At 54.3% G+C, this 10,086-nt stretch overlaps 1 long non-coding RNA gene across 1 annotated transcript; it reads left to right on the top strand.

Moving 5' to 3' along the window:
* The first annotated feature begins 414 nt into the window (after positions 1–414).
* Positions 415–3,562, top strand: LOC104005962 (uncharacterized). Its single transcript, XR_001714411.2, has 2 exons — positions 415–615; positions 3,295–3,562. It is a non-coding gene; the product is annotated as an uncharacterized LOC104005962 (long non-coding RNA).
* The last annotated feature ends 6,524 nt before the right edge of the window (positions 3,563–10,086 follow it).

The raw sequence follows: 10,086 nt of genomic DNA, 5'->3' as shown, positions 1-10,086 counted from the left end.
CAGAGAAGCCCATCGCCTGCCAGCACTGACGTGGACGTTGGGACAAGGTCAACCCCCAGCCCCGGGCTCCTCCCGCTGCTCTCAGCCCGGCCTGCTGTGCACCGTTCAGCTGGGTGGGGCTGCAAATGTACCCTGCGTGCTTGTGCTCCAGCCGCACCAGCCCCGGCCCCCAGTGCTCACTGGGTCCCCACTGCAGCAATGGAGCAGCGAGGAGACCAGTCTGGAGCCATCTAGACCCACAGTGAGGATAGCAGGATTCCTGGGGACAGCCCAAGGCATACCTGTCCTTCATAAATGCTGATAAACAGCATAAAATAGAGCTGGGAAAGATTAAAACCACAGAGCCAGCGTCCAGAGCGGGGCCTGCCTGTCATTGGTGTTTATGTCGCCATAGCAGCAACCAGGCAGGTGACTTGCTCCTGGGGGCAGGCCCCTGTTGAATGACCTCCCAGGATGAAGCGCAGATCCCACCCCCTTAGTCCCCAGAACTCCTCACCTTGCAGCCCACTCCTCACACCAGGTCCTCTTCCCTGCAGGTTTCTGCTGGTGGCCCAGCCCTGGCTGGGATTCCTCACTCCCACGCCTCAAGCCTGAGAATCCTTCCAGAAACACAAGGTGAGCACCTGCGACATGCAGATTCCACAGGGTCTTTTCCACATTAGCCCCACGCCCAGTGCTGTTGTTCGCCTCTCTACAGGTGGGAAATGGAGACCCAGAGTGGTCAGGAGGCAGCTCCAGGGAGGCAGAGCTCTGAGCCACACTTGTGCCTGTCTGTCTCCACAACCCAGGTGGCCTTTCCAGGGGGAGGGTGCCTGAGTGTCCCTGAGGCCCAGCAGGTGGCTGTGTCAGGAGATCTGAGCAGCCCTGGCCCTGGTGTAAAGAAAGCCTGGGACTCTCTCGCCAGAACCTAAGGGGTAGGTCGTTGGCAGAGGCAGGGGCAGGCACAGCGTAGAGAGGCGGCCCAGAGGCACCTGACACTTAGGAGCGTGGATGCTGACTCTGCTGGGGGCTTTGTCCCTGAGTGAAAGTCACTAAGCCATTGTCGTGTTCTAAAGCATACATGTCAGAATCTCAGGGTCTACAGAAGACTTTGGGGACCTCGGTCCCCACCCTCCCAGGCTTCCTCCCCAGCTGGAGCCCCACCTCCCCACCTTCCCACCTCCCCACCTCCCCATTGTCCTTGGAGTCCCCAGCTGGCCTCTCTCAGCCCCCTTGGAAGTTCACAACATTTGCAGCCCCATATCCCAGAACAAGCAGCTGGGCCTGTCCCTGGGGCGGTGGGACCTATGCTGGCTCCACAGCTGCGGGACAGGTTCCGGGTTCCCGGGTGTCCGCCCTTCTCTGAAGAATGTATACCCATCGTGGTGAAACCATAAAATCCTCGCCATATGACAATGCTGATGGCAGCCGCGGGCCACCGAGCCGTTTCTCGATTCCCCGTGCCCACACTTGGCCCAGAGTATCACACCTAATCCTTCCCGCAGTGTGTGCTGTTAGTGTGAACCCCATGTCATGGATACGAGGCACAGAGGCAGAGTGCTGGTAGCCTGTGCCCTGGTCGCAGCCCGGGGTTCCCTGGTCATCCTGATGCCAAAGCTCACCACTTCCCTGTGCTGTCCCCTCTCAGAAAGCCGCCTGCAATGCGCCTGTGGTGGGGGGGGGGGGGTGGCGCACGTGTGCCTAGGAAACGTGCCTGTGCCTCTGTGGATGACGTCGGGACTCGCCGCCTCCTGCAGGAGGCAGCCTGGGGCTTCTGGCTCATCTCTATTCTGGCTGGCAGGAGCCAGCCCTTGTCAAGGCTGTCTCGGCCGCTAGAGCCGGGCTTCAGGTGTGAGCCTGTGCCTAGGACATGCGCAAGTCCACAGCACAGCCAGTGCATGCCGGGCCTCAGAGCCTCCTGTGTGATGGGAGCCCTTACCTGCTCCGAGAGTGGCGCAGCTCTCAGGAGGGGTCACCTCCGCCTTAGGCTCAGCTCAGCCAGACAGGCTAGCCTCTTACACTGCACACAGTAGGTGCTCAATAGGGAGTTTTTGGTTAATAAATTACTGAAGGAAGGAGGAAGAGAAAGGAAGACAGGGAGGAAGGAAGGGAGGGAGGGAAAGAAGGAGGGAGAAAAGGAGGGAGGGAGGGAGAAAGAAGGGAGGGAGGAAGGGAGGGAGGGAGAGAGGGAAGGAGAAAGGGAGGAAGGGAGGGAGAGAGGGAGGAAGGGAGGGAGAGAGGGAGGGAGGGAGGAGGAAAGAAGGGAGGGAAGAAGGGAGGGAGGGAGGGAGGGAGGAAGGGAAGAAATGCTCTCTGTCCCAGCAGCCTGCTCTGAGCAAGGCCCTGGAAGACACAGGTGTCTGCTCTGTGGCTCTGGGCATCCTGGGTCCATGGAGGTCCACAACGGCTCAGCAGGGTGTCCTGGAACCACAGGAACAGGATGGGGGTTGTGACCAGGGCAGAGGCCCCTTGGACAGTGACCCTGAGGCAGCTCTCCAGGGACACAGGGTCAGGACGGGGGTCGGGATGAAGGAGGCAGTGCAGACAGGAAAGCTGGCCTGGACCCAGCTCCCTGCACATCAGTGCAGCTGCAACCCCCGGCCTCCACCTCCCCACAGCCCTCCTGTGCTCCTGGCTCCAAGATCACGGCCTACCCCACGTCCATGTGACAGGGCCCTAGTACCGGGGAAAAGAGCAGCAGCAGCATTACAAGTGCAATTGGGAAAATTATGAAAATTATTGATATTTATAAAAAGACCATTTTTTCCAATCCTATGTCTACAAAGAGCCACGGGTCACTTTTTCCTGTGCCTGGAGTCTCCTCTGCAATGGAAGGTGGCAAGGATCCTGGGAGGGCCGCCGACTCCACATTCTAGGGAGGAGATAGCCGGAACCACCTAGAACATCCTGTTTTGCCAGAAAGCAAGGATGCTTTCCAGACACCAGGGGTTCTTCCGGAAGGACAAAGCATCCTGCTTGAAGGCTCTCCCTCCTGCCAAGTTATAATAATCTGAGCACAAAAACAATAATAATTACAACACTGATTAATTAAATCAGTTGAGTTTCAGAAGGTCTCTCGGTCCGTAAGGCTCCTCACAGGAGGAAAGTTAACACACAGTGTGCCACCCCTCATGGTGCGGGCTGCAGACTTCCTCCCTAGGGAGGGAACCAGGCCAGGGCTGCCCTGCCGGACCCACCCCAGGCCCAGCCATGAAGGTGCTCCAGGAGTCTGTTCCGGCCTGTGCCACATCCAGGCTTGGATGGGGCTGGAGATACTGGCCTTGCATCCTTCTCACTCCTCTCCACTCCCCGTAGGCTGGACCTATACCTGCCAGGTGGCCGTGGCCTCGGTGTGGGAGCAACATGGGGAGACCTGGGTCCCTGAGTGGCCATGACCATCAACCTGGAGCAATCAGCTCAGGACTGTTATGTGGGAGCAACAATCATCCAGCTCCTTCAAGCTGCAGCATCCAGGGGTCTCTTCATTCCATTATGGATATAGCCTAAGAAATGGTGACAGTAAAGGGTCTCATACAACACGTCCCATTTTTATTAATTTTAATAAATAGGGGAAATTGAATATGCATGGGTAGTTCATTTGTTGAACTAAGCTTCTGTCTGCTTATAAAGGTTGGATACACGTTTGCTTTTCTGTCTAAGAGGAGAAGAGTGTTTGCAGGAAACTGAGACAGCAGTGTCTGTGTTAAGAGTAGGAAGGCAGGGCCTGCTCCAGAACCTGCCTCGAAATCCCAGAGACCACAGTGCCCCCAGGGTGGCCCGCCCAAGCCCACATCCCAAAAGGCAGAGCTTGTTCACAGTCTCCGTCCTTCAGCACCCAAGACAGCACACCTGCCAGTGCTAATGACCAGTCCACATATAACAGTCTGGGCCGGGGAACCCCAGGGAGGAAAACCACAAGGCATTGCTGTGAACTGAAGGTTTGTATCGCCCCCAGATCCCCTGTGGGATGGTGTATTGGTCCATTCTCACACTGCCAATAAAGACATACCTGAGACGGGGTAAGTTATTAAAAAAAAAAAAAGGCTTAATTGACTCATACTTCCACATGGCTGGGGAGGCCTCAGGAAACTTACAATCATGGCGGAAGGGGAAGCAAACACGTCCTTCTTCACATGACAGCAGTAAGGAGAAGTGCAGAGCAAAAGAGGGGAAAGCCCCTTATAAAACCATCAGATCTCCTGAGAGCTCAGTCACTATCACGAGAACAGCATGAAGGTAACCGCCCCCATGATTCAATTACCTCCCACTGGGTCCCTCCCACGAGACACAGGGATTATGGGAACTATAATTGAAGGTGAGATTTGGGTGGGGACACAGCCAAACCATATCACATGTATTGAGAGGTGAGGACTTTGGGAGGTGGTTAAGGTCAAACAAGGTCCTGAGGGTGGGACCTCACAGTGGTCCCTTACGAGAAGAGACTCCAGGAAGATGGCCTCTCTCCACCATGTGAGACACAGCAAGAAGGCACCGTCTGCAAATCAGGAAGGGAGCCCTCACCAGACACCATATCTGCCAGCCCCTTGCTCTTGGACTTCCCAGCCTCCAGAACTATGAGAAATAAAGAGCTATTATTTAAGGTCCCCGTCTGTGGTATTCTTATAGCAGCCCAAAGTGACTCAGACAGACACACATCCTAAAGAAAACACCAGGGTGCAAAACAGGGAAAGATGAGAGCCCAAAGAGTCTATCAGCATAAGCCGTGAACTCAAACAATGAAAGGAAGCTCAGCTGCACAGGGGCTGCAGATCTGGGAGACACTCCAGGTCCATGTCATGTTCTCCAGACTCCACGGACACCCTGCGGGACCAGAGGAGGTGTCAGTGAAGGCAGGTGTTACTGTAACACCAGAATGTCACCCAGGAGTCGCGGCTCCAGGAGACAGGAGGACAGGGAGGCAGAGGGGGAGGCAGGCAGGAGAAGGGGAAGGAGGGAACAAAGAACAGATATGACAATGAAATGGATATTAACAGGCCACTATGTCACCGGATTTTTAGGCTTGAAATCCAAAACCGTATGTTCTGCTTTTTGAAGTGTTGAAAGCAATAAGGAGATTGATAGATTACTTCCATGATTTTAACTGAATGTTTAGAAGAGTTTCATTATAATCAATGTTTACATATCTGGGGAAATGTAATCTGTTGAATTCCTGTTTTGATGTATGAGTCATGTAAGCCCTGTGTAAATATTTAGAGAAATGTTGGCTGTTTGATGTCTTCAAGGAGTATTTGTCATTTATAGATTCAGAGAAGTGAGGCAGAGGAAAGGCCCCTCCTGGACACCCAGGTCCCTTGGCTTGAAGATCTCCTGGCTGAGTGAACCCGCACTGCCCACCCCGTCCCACTGTTATCCTGCTTGCAGCACCCCCAGAAAGCTCTTCCTTGGCACTGGCCCCCACTCAGCCAGGTGGAGACCCTGCCAGAGCCTTGGCCCCTGCCCTCACCCTCACTGCCCCCCGTGCAGGGCTGGGCTCCTTGAGGGCAGTGACAGTGCTGGGCACTGAAGCCCTATAGCGAAAAGTGATGTCTGAGTGTATGAATGAGTGATTGACAGAACCCTAGAAGGTGGACTTCGTAAAGCAAAGAAGTGGCCTGGCGATGCCCCCACACTGGTCTACACCTTCCACACCATCCCCATCAGAATCCCAGCTGACTTTGTTGTAGATAGATGGGGACGGAATTATTCTAGAATACATGTGGAAACACATGGGCCCAGAAGAGCCAAGGGAATCTCGAGAAAGAACAACCAAGTAGGAGGAGTCCAGCTTCCAAGCCGAGCACACAGCGACAGCAGCAAGGCGGTGTGGCGTGGCGTGGCGCAGGGAGAGACAGCCAGACCCGTGCAGCAGACCTGAGGGCCACAAACAGGCCTGTTGTCTCTGTCCACTGACTTTCAACATGGTGGCCAAGGCCAGTCTGATGGGGAAAGAATCATCTCTTCCAGGAGTAGCCTGGACCAGGGTGCATGGCTCGGCGGCTCACCAGGTGCCTAATAGACATCAACCCAGGCCAGTTCTACAGCCGCCCAGGGAGCTCCTGCCCCGGGCCGGGCCCCGGAGGTACAGGGTGAAGCCAGGAGGCCTCAGTCTAGCCTAGGGGTATCACTGGAATAGAGTGAAGCAACCCCGGCTGGTGTGAACAGCAGAGAGGGCACATCCGAGACACGCGGGAGGAAGGGGAGGCAGCGATGTTCTCTGCAGGGGGCACAGGAACAGTGGGGGCTCCCCAAGCCTGCCGCTCCCGGGACAGGGCTCCTGCCACAGCAGACATGGAAGCAGGGATGGTCCAGGGATCTTGGTCACCAGAGCCCCCTGCCCATGCGAGTGGGAAATTGCAGGAGACGTGGGCTGGGCCAGTCCCTGCACGCTCCGGACACACTGCCAAGGTGCTGGACCTCAGGTGGGCAGCAAGGAGCCTTTGGAAGGTGAGTAAGGGGGGTCAGGGCTGTGCGTTCAAAGGTGGCCTGAGACCTACAGCATGAGGGAGGGAAGTCCAGCCTGCCGCAAGCCCTCCTCACCTCCACGCCTCCACTTTCCTGCCCCCGCCTGCAAGAGCGCACCAGGGTCCTGGCCTCCCCGGACTTCACAGGGGATGCACAGCCTGGCGGCAACACGCCCAGGCTCTGAGGAGGACCGCTGGACTCGGACACAATGGTGTCGCTTAATAGATGTGTGACGGGGCAAGCTTGTTCCTTGCCTCCTGTGGGGTCACAGCAGCCTCTGTCTCACAGGCTGATGGTGCCTGGTTGAAACTAAACACTCAATAAATGTCAGTCATTTTCCTTACATAAAATCTGTGCTTTGAAGAGGCTGCTGAATAATTGGAAACTCTGGTTCCTGCTTCAGCTAAATTTGAATACTTAGATGGAAAACCAGGCCTTTTATTTTTACTGGGGAAGGGATTTAACTCAGTCTTTTGGAAGTACTTAAGAAAGCAGAGAATGTCTCTTTTCTCAGAGAATATTGTACCCTGAATCAAAACAGAGAGTCAAATTATCTTAATGGTTGTTATATAAAGTGATGCTTAGTCATTTTCTTAAACTATTTGTCTGAAATGGGAAATTTCTCTAAATCACATATAAGACTGAAACCAACTAAAATTCATTTTTCTGTCCAACAAAATCAACGGTAAGTGTCCCGCAGCTGAGAGTCTTCAAATCACAGTCATTGCAAGGACAATATTAATCACGGCACACGCGGCCCCGCCCGCATGTCAATACCCTCACCTACTGTCACATTCAAGATGTCACCATCTCCAGCAGGCAGGCCAGCTGTGGCAGGGATGGACACACCACAGGGCCGGACGCCAGCCACACACTCACACCGGCTCAGCACCCAGTCAGAGAGGATCTTCCGGAGCCAGCACCCCCGCCGGCGTGGGCCGCCTCCTTGGTTGCCAGCAACTCGGCTTTGAAGATGGAAAGTTTTGCCATGGGCCGGGGCTCTGCAGTTTGGCTTCTGAATTCAGTCCACGGGGACAGACAGCGTTCGCTAAGATGAAACCATGTCTCGATGACGCTGTGTCGTGGAAGGTGCCCCGACTGCTGGTGGCGTGGCCCAGCCAGTGTTTGGGCCAGCAGCACAAATAGCCAATTTCGGTCCCCGCAGCTGCAGCAGCTGCCAGGAAGCTGGGCGATAAAGTGGCCCCCATTTTAAACCGATGGAGCTGCAGTTGGGGGGCGGCCGCGCAGACAGCTGCAGAATGAACCGTGAGCCTCCCGGAGCAATGGTGAAGTTTAAGGATTCGAGTTCTTGACTCAGGGCATCTGGGGTCTTCCAAGCCCTGGAGCAGCGCCCTCTCCCTGGCTGCCCTTCGCTCGTTCCGCAGGCACCATTCAAAGACGCCCAAGTACCTCCCAGAGGGGGTGTGTCGAGGGCTCCCACTTGGCCAGGAGGTGCTCCACCCCAGGCCCCCTTGTGCCGCTGGGCCTCCCCAGCCTTGGTCCCTGTGGACCTGAGCCAGCAGCGATGCCTGCTGTGTGGGGCTGCTGTGAGGACGGAGCTGGTGACCCACAGAAGGCTCTCCGCAGGGCCAGTGCACAGACGGGCTCTGCCATCGGAAGCCACCATGTGCACACAGGCCAGCCACTAGGGCCTCACAGTCCCACCAGGGGTCAGGCAGGAAAGGATGAGGGCCCAGAGTGAGGGCTCCGGTGGACTTCCTGCAAGGCAAAGTGAGACAGAGAGAGAGGTTGAGGTCGCCTCCATCTGGGCACCAGGTGAACGGACAACCCCCAAGGAGAAGGTGCCCCAGGGCCGAGGTCTGGAGAAGACGGTTTTTGTGTGGTGGGCTTTGGGGATATGGGCATTCCAGGCTAAAAGCTCAATCTAAGCAAGGGCCTGAAGGCTTGAAATCCCCCGAGCCCCATTTGGGGGCTGCAGTAGACTGTGTGCACGCAAGACTAGCAAGAAACAAATGGCAGGGGTGGGGGAGCAAGGGACAGAACGTGCAAGACCTTGCATGTCAGACACCGGCTTTGGCCTGCAGCCCAAGGGCAATGGGGAGCCATGGAAGAGGTTTGGGCAGGGGAGTAAAGCCAGAAGAGTGCTCAGGGAGGCTGTCCCAGGTGTATCTTCAGATGCAGGGGCAGGGCAGCCTGGACCATGCCACCTAGAGCAGACAAAGGGGGCACAGATGAAAGCCAAGCCTGATTCAAAACAACAAGACTTCTTAGTGGGCAGGTGACATTATTTTTAGGTTATTGGAGTCATTATTGTTATCATTATTAAATAGCCCCCACCTTACAGGGATATTAGAACTTCATGCTTTTCAAATTATTTACACATATTTTGGCTCATTTGATTCTTCCAAGAGTCAGTGAGGTCAGGGTGCTTCTCATTAGTGTCATTCCTGTTTTCCACACGTGCATGACTTAGCCTCTTACTTGAAGCCAGATACCTGTGTGGATTGCATTAGGATGGATATGCAGACCCCCAGTTCCTTGTCCTGGGACTCAGGGACCACAGTCTCTTTAACTACCCATCCGAGGAATTGAATCTTAGCAGCATTTATTTTAGAAGGTTTTAGGTCCAAGTGTCAGAGTGCGGGCTAGAGAGCTACGTTGCCCTCAGATCCTCATTGTGGTCTTAGCAGCAGACCCAAAAAAGTGCAAATTTAGAGTGTGTGTCATATGTGTGTGTGTTTGTGTGTGCCTGTGGTGTGTTTGTGTGTGTGGTGTGTGTTTGTGTGTGGTGTTTGTGTGTGTGGTGTGTGTGTGGTGTATATGTTTGTGTGTGGTGTGTTTGTGTGTGTGCTGTGTGTGTGTGTGTGGTGTTTGTGTTTGTGGTGTGTGTGACTGTGTGTGGTGTATGTTTGTGTGTGGTGTGTGTGGGGGGTGTGTGTGTTTGTGTGTGGTGTGTGTGTGGTGTGTGTGTTTGTGTGTGGTGTGTGTTTGTATGTGGTGTGTGTGGTGTGTGTGTTTGTGTGTGGTGTGTGTTTGTGTGTGGTGTGTGTGTTTGTGTGTGTATGTGAGTGTGTGTGTGGTGTGTGTTTGTGTGTATGTGTGTCTGTGGTGTGTGTTTGTGTGTGGTGTGTGTTTGTGTATGTGGTGTGTGTGTGTGGTGTGTGTGTTTGTGAGTGTATGTGTGGTGTGTGTTTGTGTGTGGTGTGTGTTTGTGTGTGGTGTGTGTTTGTGTATGTGGTGTGTGTGTTTTCGTGTGGTGTGTGTGTTTGTGAGTGTGTGTGGTGTGTTTGTGTGCGGTATGTGTGTTTGTGTGTGTGTGTGTGTGTTTAAACTGAGCACATGAGATCAACAGAAATCATTAGACTTCAGGAAATTAAGGTCAAGAAAAACCATCATTCATAGAAAGGGTTTTCTCCTCCTCTCCTCCCCGACTTCTCCATTCCCCTCTCTTCTCCTTTCTCTCTCACCAGGGATCCTCCTCCTGTCACCTTCAGCTCCTCCCAGTTCCATCCTCTCCCTCCCTTTCTCATTCCCTCCTTCCTTCCCTGCCTTCCTTCCTTCCTGTTATTATTGGTGTCCTGAGAATTCAGGCAGTGCCTTTAAAATTCCTGTTCTCTCTCAGTCAGCTATCGCTGTGTAACAAAGGCTTAAAACATAGACCATTCATTTGGCTCAAGATTCTGA

The sequence above is a fragment of the Pan troglodytes genome, chromosome 3 (genome assembly GCF_028858775.2).
Source record: "Pan troglodytes isolate AG18354 chromosome 3, NHGRI_mPanTro3-v2.0_pri, whole genome shotgun sequence".
NCBI lineage: Eukaryota > Metazoa > Chordata > Mammalia > Primates > Hominidae > Pan > Pan troglodytes.
This window is presented reverse-complemented; position numbering and strand designations above follow the sequence as displayed.